Below are 18,185 nucleotides of genomic sequence, written 5' to 3' on the forward strand. Positions count from 1 at the left end.
TTTTTATAGATGAATAGTATTCCATTATGTATATACACCACTTTTTATTTATCCATTCATTTGCTGATGGACTCTTTGATTGGTTCCATATCTTGGCTATTGTGAATGGTGCTGCTATAATCATAGGGGTGCGGATATCTCAACAATATAGTGATTTCCTTTCCTTTGGATATATATCCAGCAGTAGTATTGCTGTATCATATGGTAGTTCTATTTGTAGTTTTTTGAGGAACTTCCATATTCTTTTCCATAATAACTATGTTAATTTACATTCCAACCAACAGTGTATAAGAATTTCCTCATCTCTGCATCCTCACCAGCATTTATTATTTTTTGTCTTTTTGAAAATAGCCATTCTAACTGAGGAGAGATAATAGTTCATTGTGGTTTTGATTCGCATTTCCCTGATAATTGTAATCTTGAGCATTTTATTGGCTATTTCTGTCTTCTTTTGAGGTATATCTACACAGATCATTTGCTCATTTTTTAATCAGATTTTTTTTGTTTTATTTGCTGTTGACTTCTTTGAGTTCTTCGAATGTTCTGGATATTAATCCCTTTTCAGATAATTTTCAAATAATTTCTGCCATTGCATAGATTGTCTTTTCACTCTTTTGTTTCCTTTGCTGTGCAGAAGCTTTTTAGTTTGACATAATTCCATTTGTCTATTTTTCCATGTTTTCCCTTTACTATTGAAGTCTTAGCCATAAAATCCTTTCCCAGACCAGCGTTCTGAAGCTTTTTTCCTATGTTTTTTCTAGTAGTTTTATTATTTTGGATCTTACAGATAAGTCTTTAATCTATTTTCAGTTGATTATTTTTTTAAGATGAGAGATAGGAGCCTAGTTTCAGTCTTCTGAATATACAGTTTTTTCCAGCACCACTTATTGAAGAGACTGTCCTTTCCCAAATAAATATTCTTAGAGACTTTGTCAAAAATCACTTGGTTATAAATATGAGCATTTATTTCTGAGCTCTCAATTCTGTTCCAATGCCATATGCGTCTATTTTCTGCTAATACCACACTGTTCCAGTAACTATAGCTTTGTAGTATTTTGTGAAGTCAGGTAGTGTGATGCCTCCAGCTTCGTCTTTTGCTGAGGATTTCTTTGACTATTTGGCTTTTTTGTGGTTCTATACATATTTTAGGATTGTTTTTTTCTATTTCTGTGAATAATATCATTGGTCTTTTGACAAGGATTGCATTGACTCTGTAGATCTCTTCGACTAGTATGGTTATTTAAAAAATATAACTTCTGTCAGTTCTTGAACAGGGGATAGCTATCTTTTTTGTGTGTCCTTTTTAATTTCTTTCATCAGGGTTTTATAATTTTTCTTGTAGAGATTCGTCATCTCCTTGGTTAAAGTTATCCCTACGTATTTTACTTTTAATACCTATTGTAAATGAAATTGCTTTCCTGATTTTTTCCAGTTACTTCATTGTTGGTGTATAGAATTGCTGCTAATAAATGTGTTTTGATTTTGTATCCTACAACTTTATTGAATTTATCAGTTTTAGGACTTTTTTGGTGGAGTCTTTAGTTTTTTTATGTATAAGATCATGTCATCTACACATAGGGACAATTCAAACTTCTCCATTTCAATTTGGATACACTTTATTTCTTCTCTTGTCTAATTGCTCTAGGCTAGATCTTTCAGTTCTATATCAAACAGAATAGTTGAGATTGGGCATCCTTGTTGTATTTCAGATCGTGGGGGAAAAGTTTCCAGTTTTATCCCAGTCCATAAAATGTTAGCTGTGGGTTTTTCATATATGACCTTCATTGTATTAAGGTATATTCCTTCTATACCTAATTTGACAAGAGATTTTACCACAAAGTGTAGTTGTATTTTATCAGAAGCTTTTTCTGTATCTACTGAGAGGATTATATGGGTTTTGTCCTTCATTCTGATGACGTGATGTATCATGTTTATTGATTTACATATGTTAAATCATTCTTGCAACTCTAGGATAAATTACACTTGACTATAATGTATAATATTTTTGATGTGCTATTGGATTCAATTTGCTAGAATTTTGGTGAGGATATTTTAATCTACATTCATCGGATATTGGCCTGAAGTTTTCTTTTTTGCTGTGTCTTATCTGGTTTTGGTATCAGGATTATGCAGGCCCTGTAAAATGAAGGTTTAGAATAAGTCTTTTTCTCTCAATATTTTGGAATATTTTGAGAATTAGGTATTCCTTAAAAGACTGACAGAATTCAACAGTAAAGCCATCTAGTCCTGGAATTTTCTTTGTTCGGAGACTTTATTACTGATTCAAGTTTGTTACTCATTGCTGGTTATGGTTTTCTATTTTTATTTGGCTCAATTATGGTAGGTTACGTATTCAGGAATGTATCCATTTTAGTTAGGCTTTCAAATTTGTTGGCAAATAGTTGTTCATAGTAGTCTCTAATGATTCTTTGTATTTCTGAGGAATCAATTATGTCTCTTTTTTCCTTTTCTGATGTTGAGTCTTCTCTCTTTTTTCGTTATTAGTCTAGCTAATGGTTTGCCAATTTTATCTTTTCAAAAAACCAACTTTTTGTTTCATTAATCTTTTATATTGTCTTTTAGACTAATTTTATTTCTGTTCTGATCTTTCTTATTTCTTTACTTCTGCTAATATTGAGTCTGGTGTGTTCCTTTGTAGTTTCTTAAGCTAAATTGTTAGATTGTTTATTTGAAATCTTTCTATTTTTTGATGTAGGCATTTATTGCCATAAAATTGTGCCTTAATACTACTTTTGATATATCCCGTAGGTTTTGATATGTTGTGCTTCTATTTTCATTTCCTTCAAGACTTTTAAATTTTCATTTTAATGTTTTCATTGACCCATTGATAATTTGGGAGCATGTTGTTTAATACCCACATATGGTTTTAACTCTTCTTGTTGATTTCTGGTTTTATTCCATTGTGGTCAGAAAAGATACTTGATATAATTTCAATTTTTAAAAATTTTGAAACTTATTTTGTATCCTACCATATGGTCAATCTTGGAGAATGTTCCGTGTGATGACAAAAAGAATGTGCATTCTGCAGCTGTTGAGTGAGATGTTCCTTAAATGTCTGTTAGGTCCATTTGGTCTATGGGGCAGTTTTGAGCCAATTTTTTTTAAAATTTATTTTCTGTCTAGATGAGCTGTCCAATGATAAGAATGGAGTGATGCTCTCACCTATTATTGTGTTGGAGGTTGTCTCTCCCTTTATATCTTACAACATTTGTCTTATATGCCTGAGTGCTCTGTCACTGGGTACATAGATATAATTCTAATATCCCCTTGCTGATTTGACCCATTTATTACTATATAATGTCCTTCTTTGTTTTCAGAGTTTTTCTTTTTTAACTTAAAGTCTATTTTAGCTAAGTACAGCTGCTCTTACTTGTTTATGGTATCCATTTGCATGGAATATCTTTGTCCTTCCCTTCACTTTCAGTCTATGAAAACTTTCTTTACAAATAAAGTTTCTTGTAAGCACCATATAGTTGGGTCTTGTTTTTGTTGCTGTTGTTTTATATTTTAATCCATTCCATCAGTCTGTGCTTTTTACAGAAAATGTAATTGATTTACATTAATATTTACTATTGGTAGGTGAGGACTTACTCCTGCCATTTTATTAATTTTTTAGCTGTTTTGTGTATTCTTTGTTCCGTTCTTCCTCTCTTGTTTATCACAGTGGTTTAGTGGTCTCCTGTAGTAATAATATTTTATTCATTTTTATTTCTCCTTTGTGTAACTGCTGTACCAATGAATTTTATATATTTGTGTGTTTCATGGTAGTAGTTACCACCTTTCCTGTTTCAGATGTAGCACTTCCTTAACCATTACTTTTAAGGTTCATCTAGTGACTGATGAATCCCTTATTTTTTGCTAATCTGAGAAAGACTTTATTTCTGCTTAATTTCTCAAGGATAGTTTTGCTGAATAAAAAAAACTGGCGTTCTTTTCTTCTTTCAGCATTTGAATGTGATGTCCTATTCTCTTATGAACTGTTAAATTTGTTCTGAGAAATCACTTTTAGTCTAGGGGGATATCTTATACGTGAGTTGACACTTTTTCTCTTTTTTTCAACTTTCATTTTAGATTCAAGTGGTACATGTGCAGGTTTGTCACAAGGGTGTATTGTATCTTGCTGAGGTTTATGGTATGATTGAACCTGTAACACAGGTACTAAATAGAGTACCCAAGAGGTAGTTTTTCAACCTTTCCCCCTTTCCTTCCCAGTCTTGTAGTCCCCAATGTCTATTGTTTCCTTCTTTGTGTCCATGTTTGCCCAGTATTTAGCTCCCAATTATAAGTGAGAACATACAAGTATTCAGTTTTCTATTTCTGCATTAATTTGCTTAGGATAATGGCCTCCAGCTGCATCCATGTTGCTGCAAAGTAATTTATTTTATTCCTTTTTATAGCTGTGTAGTATTCCATTGTGCATATGTATCATTTTTTTTTCAATACATCTTAATGGGCATCCAGCTTGATTACAGGTTTTTGCTATATGACTAATGCTGTGACAAAAATATGAGTGCATGTCTTTTTGGCGGAACAATTTATTTTCCTTTGGATATATACCCAGGAATGGGACTGCTGGGTCAAATGGTAATTCTGTTTTTAGTTCTTTGAGAAATCTCCATACTGCTTTCCACACTGGCTGAATTAATTTACATTCCCACCCACAGTATATAAACACTCCTTTCTCTTCACAGTCTCACCAGCATCTGTAGTTTTTTGACTTTCTAATAATAGCCATGCTGACTGGTATGAGATGGTATCTCATTGTTGAGTTGAATTGCATTTCTCTGATGATTGATGATGTGGAGTAATTTTTATATGTTTGTTTGCCACTTGTATGTTTTCTTTTGAGAAGTGTCTGTTCATGTCTTTTGCCTATTTTAATGGTTTATCTTTTCTTGTTGGATATTAGACTATTGTTAGATGCATAGTTTGTGAATATTTTCTCTCATCCACTAGGTTGCCTATATATTCTGTTGATAGTTTCTTTTGCTGTGCAGAAGCTCTTTGACTTAATTACATCCCACATGCCAACTTTTGTTTTTGTTGCAATTACTTTTGAGGACTTAGTCATAAATTGTTTCCCAAGACTGGTGTCCAGAATGGTTTTTCTTACATTTTCTTTTAGGATTATTATGGTTTTAGGTGTTATATTTAAATATTTATCCATATTGGGTTAATTTTTGTATATAGTGAAAGGTAGGGGTCCTGTTTCATTCTTCTGCATATGGCTAGCCAGCTATTCTACCACCATTTATTGAATAGGGAGTCCCTTCCTCATTGCTTATTTTTGTTGACTTTGTTGAGGATCACATGGCTGTAGGCATGAAGCTTTATTTCTAAATTCTCTATTCTGTTTCATTGGTCTATGTGTCTGTTTTTGTGCCAGCACCACGTTCTTTTTGTTATTGTAGCTTTGTAATAGTTTGAAGTTGGGTAATGTGATGACCCCAGTTTTGTTCTTTTCGCTTAGGCTTGTTTAAGCCATTGGGTTCTTTTTTAGTTCCATATATATTGTTAGAATAGATTTTTTTCCAAATCTGTGTAATGTTTGTAGTTTGATAGGAATAGCATTGAATCTGTAAATTGCTTTCAGCATTATGGCCATTTAAATGATATTAATTCTTCCAATACATGAATATGGAATATTTTTTTCATTTGTTTGTGTCATTTGTGATTTCTTTCAGTAGTTTTGTAGTTCTTCTTGTAGAGGTCTTTCACCTCCTTGGTTAGAAGTATTCCTAGATATTTTACTTTTTCACGACTATCGTTAGTGGGATTGCATTCTTGATTTTGCTCTCAGTTTGAATGTTATTTATATATAGAATAGTTATTGGTTTTTGTATGTTGATTGTGTATCCTGAAATTTCACTAAAGTTGTTTGTCAGTTCTTGGAGTGGCATTTTGGTAGAGTCTTTAGTGTTTTCTAGTTATAGAATCATATCATCAGCTAAGAGAAATAATTTGACCTCCACTTTTCCTATTAGGATGCCTTTAACTTTTTCCCTTGCCTGGTTGCTCTGGCTAGTACTTCCAGTACAATGATGAATAGGAATGGTGAGAGTGGTCATCCTTGTCTTCTTCCAGTTCTTAAAGGGAAAGATTCCAGTTTTGCTTATTCAGTGTGACATTGACTGTGAGTTTGTGATAGGTGGATTTATTATTTGGAAGTATGTTCCTTCAATATCTAGTTTATTGAGGGATTTTACTAAAAAATTTTTTCTGTGTCTGTTGAAATAATCATTTCATTTTGTTTTTAATTCTGTTTGTGATGAATCACATTTGTGATTTGCATATGTTGAATCAACCTTGCACTTCAGAAAGGAACCCTACCTGATTATGGCTTATTAAATTTTTGATGTGCTGTTTTATTCAATTTGCTAGTATTTTGTTGAGGATTTTTGCATCTATGTTCATTAGGGATATTGTCCTGTAGTGTGGTTTTGGTTTTGTTTTATTCATGTTTTCTTCTCCAGGTTTGGGTATTAGGGTGATACTGGCTTTGGAAAAATGAAGAGCCCCTTCTCTTTGATTGTTTGAAACAGTCTCAGTAGAATTAGTACCAGCTCTTCTCTGTAAATCTGGTAGTCTTCAACTATGAATTCATCTGGTCCAGGTCTTCCGTCACCCCTACCTCCACCCCATCCCCTGTTGGTAGTTTTTTGGTTACTGGCTCAATTTCAGAACTTGATATTGCTGTGTTCGAGGTTTCAATTTCCTTCTGATTCAGTTTTGGGAAGTCTTATGTTTCCAGGAATTTATCATTTCCTCTAGATTTTCTAGTTTGTGTAAAAAGAGGTTTTCATAATAGTCTCTGAGGATCTTTTGTATATCTGTGGGATCAGTTGTAATGACACCTTTGTCATTTCTGATTGTGCTTATTTGGATCTTCTCTGGTTTTTTCTTTGTTAATCTAGCTAGAGGTCTATCATATTTATCCTTTCAAATAAACAACTTTTGGGTTTTTTCTTATTTTTTGTATGTATTTTTGGGTCTCAATTTCATTCAGTTATGCTTTGATTTCATTTATATCTTTTTTTCTTGTACTTTGGGGGCTCGTTTGTTCTTGTATTCTTAGTTCCTCTTGTTGTGTGTTGTTAGACCATTGATTTGAGATTTTTCTAACTCTTTGAGGTTGGTGTTCAGGATGATAAGCTTTCTTCTCAACATTGCTTTTGCTGCATCTCAGAGATTTGGGCATGTCGTGTCTCAGTTTTTATTTATTTCAAAGGACATTTTTACTTGTGCTTTAATTGTACTGTTTACCCAAAAGTCATTCAAGAGCAAGTAGTTTAATTTCCATGTAATTCTGTGTGTTTTAGATATCCTTTTGGTATTGATTTCTGTTTTTTATTCCATTGGGTCTGAATGTATAATTGGTAAAATTTTACTTTTTTAACTTTTTTAGCTTTATGGTGGAGCATGTGGTCAATATTGGAGTATGTTCTGTGTGCAGATGATAAAAATGTATATTTTGTGGCTAATGGGTCAAGTATTCTGTAGATAACTATTAGATCCAATTGGTTAAGTGTTGAATTTATGTCCAGAATTTCTTTGTTAGCTTTCTACCTCCATGATTGGTCTAAAGCTGTCAGTGGGGTGCTGAATTCTCCCACTATTATTGTGTTGCTAAGTGTCTCAGACGTTCAGAAGTAGTTGTTTATGAATCTGGGTGTGCCACTGTTGTGTGCATGTATATTTAGGAATTTTAACTCTTCTTTCTGAATTGAACCCTTCATCATTATGTAATGCCCTTCTTTGCCCTTTTTAATGTTGTTAGTTTAAACTCTGTTGTATCTGATATAAGATAGTGACCCCTGCTGTTTTTTCGTTTTCCATTTGTGTGGCAGATCTTTTTCCAACCATTTACTTTGAGCCTATGGGCATTACCACATGTGAGATAGGTTTCTTGAAGACAGCAGATGGATAATGCTTGCTAGTTTATCCAACCTGACACTGTCTAATTTAAGTGGGGTGTTTAGACTATTTACATTCAAGGTTAATATTGATATGTGAGGTTTTCATCCTATTGTGAAGTTGTTAGGTGGTTGCGTTTCTCACAGAGTTGATGCACCTCACAGATTATGCACCTCACAGATTCCCATTTGCTCAAATAGCTCATCTTTATGCAGTATCTTGTCATTTCCCAGTGACCGAGGCACACTAAAAGCCTCTAATCTGCCATCTCACTTCCATTTTCTATATGTCACTTTTCTTTTCCTGTTTATAAATCGCCCACCACATGGCTGTGCTTGAGCCTCTCTGAGCCTACTCTGGCTTGGGAGGCTGCCCAATTCATAAATCATTCTTTGCTCACTTAAGCTCTGTTAAATTTTATTTGTCCCAGGTTTGTTCTTTTAACACAAGAAAGGTTTTGTGAAAGGTTTTCTTTCTCTGAGACCCCTGGTGGCAACTGGATAAAGAATGGCTACTACATACTGAGTGACATTTTTTCTCTTGTGGGTTTTAGGATTCTCTCTTTGTCTTTGACTTTTGACAATTTGACTATAATGTGCCTCAGAGAGGACCCTTTTGCACTGAATCTATTTGAGAATCTCTATACTTCCTGGAACTGGGTATCCATACTCTTGCAAGACTTGGGAAGTTAGCAACTATTATTTAATTAAATAGGTTTTTTTGTAGTTTTTCCCATCTCCATGTTCTCTTCTTGAAACCTCATATGGTGCCCCATGAGTCTTGTAGGCTTTCTTTATTCTTTCTTTTCACTTGGATTATTGCAAAAGATCTGTCTCTAAGTTCATAAATTTTTTCTTCTGCTTGTTCTTGTCTGTTGTTGAACTCGATTGTATTTTTATTTCATTCATTGAATTCTTCCGCAACAAGATTTATGTGGGTATTTTTTACAATATTTATCTCTTTGTTGAATTTCTTTCAGATCATGAATTGTTTTCCTGATTTTGTTGTATTGCTTACCTGTATTCTCTGTATCTTATTGAGTTTGCTTAAGAAAATTATTTAGAATTTTTTCTGTTGTTTTGCATATTTCCTTCTCTCTGTGATCTGTTACTGAAGAATTATTATGTTTCTTTGAAGTTGTCATGTTTCCTTGGTTCTTCATGCTTCTTTTGCCCCATATTGATATCTGTACAGCTGGTGGAACAGTCAACTACCGCAATTTTATGGAGTAGCTTTCATAGAGAAAGACTTATTCCCATAGATGGGTCCTATGATGTCATTTGGTTGGGTTATGTTGGCTTTGGCTGTAGGTGGACACAGGTTTTCATGAAGTTTCTTCACCTGTAATTCATGTTAGAAATGTCGACAAGTGCCTTAGTGGCCTAGGCTATGGGAGTTTGGCAGTGGTGATGTGGCTTTGCCAGGGGTGAGTTTGTCAAACTATCTCTCAGACCTAGAGTGTACACATGCATGCAGTGGGTTGACCAGTTTGGGACCTGGCTTGGCAGAGTTAGGGCCACTGGGCTATTCATAGGCCAGGGGCATGGGAGCATGGGATGGGTTAGCCTTGGGGGGACTGGTTTGCCAGGATCAGGGCCTCTGGGCTGTTTCACCAGCCAGGGGTGCAGGCCACAGTGGCTTGGTTGGTTCAAGGAGGGATCCACCTGAGGCAGGTCAACCAGGCTGGTTGGCTGCAGGTGTCAGCATACAACTATTTGGCTGGCTTGGGAGTAGGTCTTCTGGAGGTTGGTCTAATGAATTGTTTCTCTGGCTGAGGGCATGGACATATGACTACTTGGTTGTCTCAGGGACTTGTCCACTGGAAGCAGATCTTGAGGGCTGGTTCTCTAGCCAAAGGAAGAGGTCTTGCGGCTGCTCAGCTGGCTTAGCGGCATGTTCCCCAGACTGTTTCTCCTGACAGAGGGGTGGGTGTGGGGCTGCTCAGTGGGCTTTGGAGTGTATCTGCTGAAGGAAGATCCACTAGATTCTAAGGAAAGCAGCTAGACCTGCAGGGTCACATTTTTAAATAACTGTGAGCAGAGTCAAAAGTAGATTAAAAATGGAACAGACTCAATAGCCTACAGAAAGCACATTTTATGAAATATGTCAGGAAGTTACTCTTGCATCTAAGAAATTATTCTATATTTGTCTCATCACATCCAGGTGAAACAGCTTTGTTATTATCTCAACACCCCTGGGTTTTAAACTGCCACAGTAAGCTTTTCACAGTTCATAGGGAGTATTTGTGCAGCTCAGTTAAAGTATGACTTCTAATTAGGATTTAATTAGAAATAGAAAGCAGCTTGTTTAGAACATGGCTTTGTATGTCGAGTTACAAAGCTTCATCTGCATCTCTGTTAAAGATTTTTAAAATCCTCTATACGCTGAATTAAGGAAGAGTGATTCTGAATACATTCTGCAAAACTTATGGGCTTCATAAACAACCATTAGGAAATATTAGATAGAAATATCACAGAATCCCTGAATTTGTATTTATGCTTCCTTTCCCAAGCCCTGTTTAAAGATGACGCCCAAAAGACCAAGGTGATACATAACAGATTTAATCCACGATCATCAACTTTGATCAAACAGTAGTGACTAAACTGAATGGAATTTTGAGAAGACATGTCAGAGTTCAGCAGGAAAGAGTACATAGAAAAGTTTTGATAAATGAGCTACAGGGGAGGTGAATAATGGCATGTGTACCACAGTAAGTAACTGAAAACCTTGAAGCAGTCTCTCCAATCAGAAAACACACAATCAGAACAGGAGTTGCAACAAAGCCTCATGAATGCTTGGTTTATTCTTGTGGCCCAATATAATATCTTTAAAAGATTATTTTCTGTATTTCCTTGTATATGATAGTCCCTATTCCAGTGGGTCTGAAACATCCACATTTTCTTTAGAAGAATCATATTTCTTATGGTTTTATACCTTTAAAATGTTTTTTTACTCTTACTCTTAAATAAGGTTTTAAAACTATTAACATGAGCAATAGTTCTGAAATCTAAAGGCTTTTAATTGCAAGAGATAGGCTTCTTTGAAAGGAGAAAAGCTTTTGAAAGTCAAAGTAAAAACTCTGAAAGAGGCTACACATAACAACAGATTTGAAAGACAGTGGAAGACATAGACTGCCCTAAGGAAGTGTAACCTGGGCTGGAAGAGACAAGTGAGTTTGAAAGAGATTAGTAGAACAATAAAGATGATGGCCTCATGGAGAGGAGCAGATTTGGCAGCCATTTGGGAAAAAAAATGTATTCGTATATGCATAAAATATAATCATCAAGGTTATACATATTTAGTTATTTTATATGCTCAAAAATATATTGCATGCTACATTTAATCATACTGTGCAACGTACAAAGCATGTGTCTTAACAGAGCATGCCAGGGTGACTATGACATATGAAGCCCCAGAAAACATAAGGCTGAAAAGTGTGCTCTGGATTTTGCCATAGAAGTCACCCAAGCAACCATCCCAGCTGGAATCTGACCATGTGGAATTGATGTCCACAGCACACAAACAGGTCGCTCCCCTTATATGGTACTCCCTCTTCATGCTGATGATATTTTAATAAGCTTTTTTTTTTGGTGGGGGGGGCATCTGAATAGAGGAAACAGAATAAAGATTAAAATCATAGGGGAAGATATTATCTGGCCAAAGGGAAACTCTGAGATTGTGTGCTGAGATCACTTTGGACACACAGCTGCCTATTATTACTCCCTGTAGCATGGTCATAATTGAGATAAATGTAGCTAGAAATTTATGTTACATTCCTTATCTGCCATTGGCCTTACTGCTTAGGAAGAAATTTTAGAGCTGAGATCATACATTATAATTACCATGTAGCATCATCATGAATGTTTTTTTAAATGGACATTTAAACACATACAAAAAAAAAGAGCTAATTTGTAGTTAAATAAAACATGGTTTTGTGAAAAACCTACTATGTATATTATACTTATTTTCCACCTTCTGCCCCTCATTAGGAAGAAGGTTGGTTTACATTTTGTGCAGAGGTATTTGGGAGAATGCTCTCAAGGGCTACAACTGTAGTAAAGTGAGGAAGGCAAGATGGGGCAAAGGATGAAGCTGACCTGCAATGCTGCTGCACCTGAACTTCATTTAGCCTAACAGGGAGCTTTGGACAAAGCACAACACTTCAGAGTTATCTCAAACTGAGGCATGGGGCTGGGACTTTGTGTCCTGCCTCTATCAGTCATTGGCCATAGAATTACTACAAAGACACATGCACACGTATGTTTATTGCAGCACTATTCACAATAGCAAAGACTTGGAATCAACCCAAATGTCCATCTGTGACAGATTGGATTAAGAAAATGTGGCACATATACACCATGGAATACTATGCAGCCATAAAAAAGGATGAGTTTGCGTCCTCTGTAGGGACATGGATGCAGCTGGAAACCATCATTCTTAGCAAACTATCACAAGAAGAGAAAACCAAACACCGCATGTTCTCACTCATAGGTGGGAACTGAACAATGAGATCACTTGGACTCGGGAAGGGGAACATCACACACTGGGGCCTATCATGGGGAGGGGGAAGGAGGGAGGGATTGCATTGGGGAGTTATACATGATATAAATGATGAATTGATGGGTGCTGACGAGTTGATGGGTGCAGCACACCAACATGGCATAAGTATACATATGTAACAAACCTGCACGTTATGCACATGTACCCTAGAACTTAAAGTATAATAAAAAATATATATATATTAAAAAAAAAAAAAAAGAATTCCTCCTAAAGCAGGCGTAATTTTAGATGAGGCAGTTCCCTGAGGCTGAGGGCAATTTCAATGAAGAGTGTAACTGAACCACTGGATGTCAGTATTTCCAGCACTGGGAAATAGACAGGCCAGTCCTGATGAGAAGAGTCAGTAACAAATCTCAGTATACATTTCAAACTTCCATGTGCAGAAACATCAGTTTAAATTTTAACATTAGAAACTATTATCTAGCCAATTCTTCAGTTCTCCCCTTTGCAAAGACTCAATAAATGCAGACTCCCATTATTCCTCCACCAGCCTACCAGATTTCATCTACAAACTGTAGTGCTGGATATAGATGACTTGAGAGTCTGGGTGTGCATGCAATGTGATGTATGACGGTAGTGATGGTGCGGGAACCTGTATCTATTTGGCTATCTAGCACATCTTGAGACCATGTAAGAGGATTAGAGAAATGCACAGATTTCTTACTTCTTAATTTTCTTTTTCCTAGGATTTTATATACAAATACATTTAAGACACCTCTGATGTTATAAGGTTAACCCCGTCACCTGTCACAGGTGGTGTGAACACTGTGAGTTGCTGACTGGTGTCCCTGTAAATTGCAGAAGCAGGGATATTGGAATCCACCAGTGGTGGTCCGTGCTGATGCGCACTTCTTTCCTGGCTTGAATCCTTTTCATTACCGATATAAATCAATCTGTCGGCCTCCAGTGGTTAATACTGTAGTGGATTTCTTTAATTCAACTCCAAACTCTAAAAGTGTAATCTCAGAGAAAAGTTTCTAAAACATATTTTTAAAGTGTGCATTTGAAAATATAAAACAAAATAAACAGGATGTATATATATGTGACTTTCATCTTTCAAAGTTTCTTATAATCTATCTGTTCTTAACTTTTAAGGATCTATGATGTCTTCTGCTGATAAAATGTTAATTTGAAGTTCAGAAATTATTTTCGGCTAGGTGTGGTGGCTCACGCCTGTAATCCCAGCACTTTGGGAGGCCAAGGCAGGCAGATCAGCTGAGGTCAGGAGTTGGAGACTGACCTGACCAACATGGTGAAACTCCATCTCTACTGAAAATACAAAAATTAGCCAGGTGTGGTAGTGGGCACCTGTTAACCCAGGTAGTCGGGAGGCTGAGGCAGGAGAATCACTTGAAACTGGGAGGTGGAGACTACAGTGAGCCGAGATTGTGCCATCGCACTCCAGCCTGGCAACAGAGCGAGACTCTGTCTCAAAAAAAAAAAAAAAAAAAAAAATTTCATTTTACTTTTTTCTTTGGTTTAAGTTAAAGTAAATTCAGTACTTAAGAAAACAGTACATTTAGATCGATGCCATTTTTCTGAAGTTACTTCTTGTTACTGATCTAGTCATATCCCTTGCTCTCTGAATATATCCCAAGGGAGAGAGAGCGAGCTCTTAAGTGATGTTCGCTAGTTGTTGATGACAGATTCTTCCGTGCACCAATTTAATATGTTTTTTACTTCCCACCTACTTTTCTTTATTGCTTGCATTTATATAATAAGCATATATCATTTTTATAAAACAGTAAGATAGATGAATACTATTAAAACTTCAGAAGAAAATAAAGGGGAAGGAATACAGAGCTCCCTCAAACCTTATTTCATCACAAGCAGTTTATCTCTTCATTCCCATTTAATCACTTCAGCCTCAAGGTGAAAAAGTGTAACCCATAGACAGAGGTAATCTTGTCTTGATACAAGAAAACATTTGAAAGTTGAAATAGTTAAAAGTATGCTCCTATGAGCTAGGGCTAATTTTACTTCCATTTCTTAATTTATAATCTGTATTTCCTGGAAATAAGCTTCCTGAAGGGAATATAAAACACAGATAGAAAAATGATGTCAACCAACTGAGCCCCCACTGCGGTCACACATGAAGTCGCAGATGAGCAAACTACGGCACAGGAGAAAACAATTTTAATTTAATTAGTAGGATAAAAGTTACTTTCCTTCATGTTTCTCCCTCTGCTTTTGGGTTTCTGTTTTTTTTTTAATCACAAAAACTTTTAGAAAGTACAGAAAGCAGAGAAAATATGTACAAGAAGGAATAAAGATCATCATAATTTTATCTCCCAAAGATGACTAGCAATATTTCAGTTTAATTCAAGATTTTTTTAAAAGGATTTTGGTTGTCAATTGGGATCAAACTGTCTGAGAATGTTTACATTGCTTTCTGTACAAACATGATATATACAAAAGTTTCTTATGAGCATAACTCAGTATACGTGTAATACATGATCATAGAAGAAATTGGAAAACACAAAGTTTTAAAAATCAATCATCCTGCCATCTAGATATAAACATTCTTGATATACATTTTTCCAAACTTTTTAAGAGAGTAATTAAACGAAACCTTCTGAATAGTTTTTATTTAACAATAGATCATAAACATCATAGGTACCTCTAATTTTTGCTACTAGAGAACTGAAATAAAAGATGTTTTAAGGTATATCTTTGTGTATAATGAGCATGTTGTCCAATTACTTCCTTAGGAAAAATATCTAGAGGTAAACTACTGAGTCATACTGTAATAACATTTTAAAGGCTATTCATCTGTTTCTAAAACTAATTAGAAGGGTATACAAATTGGTAGTTTTCCCAAAAGTAAAGGACGTCCACTTCACAAACCCTTACCAATTCTGAATAACATTACTAATCTTAGTATTTCAGTCCAATAGGAAAAAAAACAAAACAAATGATTGCTTATTGTCTTTTTATGCTTTGATTACTATAAGGGCTATAGAATTTTTCAGAGAATGATTATTTTTATATATTTCTAGCCTTTTCTTTCTATTGTCATCCTTATACTTTTGCTATTAATTTGCATTATTTTTAAATAGTCACATTATTCTCCTTTGTCATCTGTTTCCAAATGTTTATAGGTATTTATTTTTCTTGTACAATTAACTTTTCTAATATTTCAAAGTAAAGCTATATGATAATTGATAACAGAATCTTTGTTTTTATTGTGCTCTTAATGAGAATAAATCTAGTCTTCTAGCCATTAAGGATGTATGTTAGTTTGAGATTATTTATTGTGTCAACTTCTATTCTAATCCTATTTTGCTAAACATATTTTTAAAATCAGATGTTTCAGATTTTGTCAAATGCCTTTTTGGCATCTATTAGGAGAATATATTTTTTCTTTTTGAATTTATTGAAAATAGAAATTATATGTAATGTTTTTTCTAATATTGAACTTCTTTACATTCTGGAAATACATTCTCCTTGGTATTGAATGTTTGAATCTGTTCCATATGTCCTCATTTTTAAAAATGCCAATTATGCATATATTGAGCCCCCTTTATCTTTTCTGTTATTATTAAAATATTTTATTATTTTAGTTTGATTTGTTTTTTGATTTTCCGAAGCCATCCACCCTATCTTTGCCAAAATTGGTATTACTTTCTTTTTCTACTTCTTATTGTTTTCATTCTGGAATGTTTGTTTTATTGCCATGTTTTTCCTGAGTTTTTCCAACTTGCTGTTAGATTCTCCTGTTATCACATAATCCTCTTCCTAAGCATTTTTTATTTTTAGAAATATTTAATTGTCTGTAATTTTTTAAAGAATATGAAAATCTATTGAACTGAAGCCTTCATTCTTTGGGCAACTCATTTAATAATGCATATTTATTTCCTTTTGTTTAAGATTTTTACTCATCTCTGAATGATTCATCTGCCAGATTCCAGATAAGGAACTGTATGTAGTAAATTGTTAAAACTTTATGTTGCTTCAGCATCCATTTTGAATCTAGGTTTAACTTTCTCATGCCAGAAGCAAGGCTTAGTTACCTTTGACACAGTATCCAGTTCTCTGGCTTTTCCCAGTTCCTCAATGTGGTCAATCCAAATGTCTGCCTCCTGGTGGCTCCCTCCCTATAGGACATACCAATACAACCTAGCTGACTCACCCCACTGACCCCACACCTACATAGACTATACATATATGCCACAGTAACCACTCTCAGTCACAACATGACCCTTTGAGATTCATGCTGGCTTGCTCTAAACATGCCAGTTAGAATCTCCTGTGGGAAGCCTGCTTGGGTAATACTCCGCACCCTAATAAAGTCCTTGGCTTATAGATCTTCCCCCACACCCCACCTATAGGTTGGGTACTCTGCTGGCTCCAGACTTCCTGTCAGCCCTCATTGACACCCCTCTTCTCTTTGGGATCTGTACGTAATAAACTGCTTCTGACATTTCATGTGTTTTTGCTGTGTTACCTCCTCTGTCTTACCTAATTGACACACCCAGATCTAACTTTCCTTCTAGTCAAAGCTCTCCTGGACAGTAGCTATCTTGGTGTTATAAACTGGACACAGGTCAGACAAGAGCCATACGGGTATCTGCCAGCACAGACAAATTTACTGTGAGAGGCACACCAAGTCATAGGTTGTACACTTAGGTATTAAGCATTAAGCCATCCGCCAGAATTAAAAAAAAAAAAAAAAAAAAAAAAAATCCCTATCCCATGAAAGGCATATTGTAAACATCCTGGATTATCCCCCCGGATCTGCATCAGGGCAAGGCTGGAGTTTATAGCCAATCTCCAGAGAGAGAGAGCTCAGGACAAATTAGAGAGGAATACAAGACTATTCTGTGGAGAAAATGGAGAGAGGAATGTGAACTGACAATCTCTAGCCTCTCTTTTGTCTGTTCTCTCCTTTATTCTCTGACTAAATCTTTTAGCGTCCGAGGGAAAAGCAGAGTAGAGTTGGGGGTAGGGAGAAAGGGGAGTACAGAAGACAGTAATTCAAAACCTATGCTCTGAAGTCACCCACAGGATTCAAATTCCAATGCTGCTCCCTACTAGCTCTTTGGTCTTGAAATAGTACTTTAAATTCTCTGTAATCTTGCAGAACACAAAGAATACCACTTGACTATCAACAAGCTTTCTCCTTTGTAGAGATATCTTTGGCCAGAGTACTTCACAGTTTGAATTTGCAGTAGACATTATTTCTTGGGTCATTGTAGATGGTGGATTACTCCCTTTCTTTTTTTCCTTGCTGTTTCTGACAGGTTTCATTTTTTTTAAAAGGAGAGTAATGAATATGCCTTAATTTAAGATTTCTAAACAAAAATCTGAAATACATTCAATAGCTTAAGGATGGTCTGAAAGAATTCACCTGTAAAATGGTCCAGGCTGAAATCAAATCAATGGCAAATTCATGATAAAATATAAAATTCAGTATGGCCACTATATGATATATACTTTCTACTTATTTTTAAGATTGTTTTTATTAGTTAATATTTTCAAACTATTCCACTTGGATTCTCCATATTATTAGTATTTTGTTTTTAAATTGATTTAATGTTTCTGGTTATATCCTCATTCTCATTTCAAACATTACATATGTATGACTTCTCTTCCTCATTTGCATTGCCAGGATTTTGGCTATTTACTCGACTTTTCAAAAAGCCCATTTATGGCTTCATTTATACTTCTGCTTTTATCATTGTTTATAT

The sequence above is a fragment of the Trachypithecus francoisi genome, unplaced genomic scaffold, assembly GCF_009764315.1.
Source record: "Trachypithecus francoisi isolate TF-2019V2 unplaced genomic scaffold, Tfra_2.0 Contig00586, whole genome shotgun sequence".
NCBI lineage: Eukaryota > Metazoa > Chordata > Mammalia > Primates > Cercopithecidae > Trachypithecus > Trachypithecus francoisi.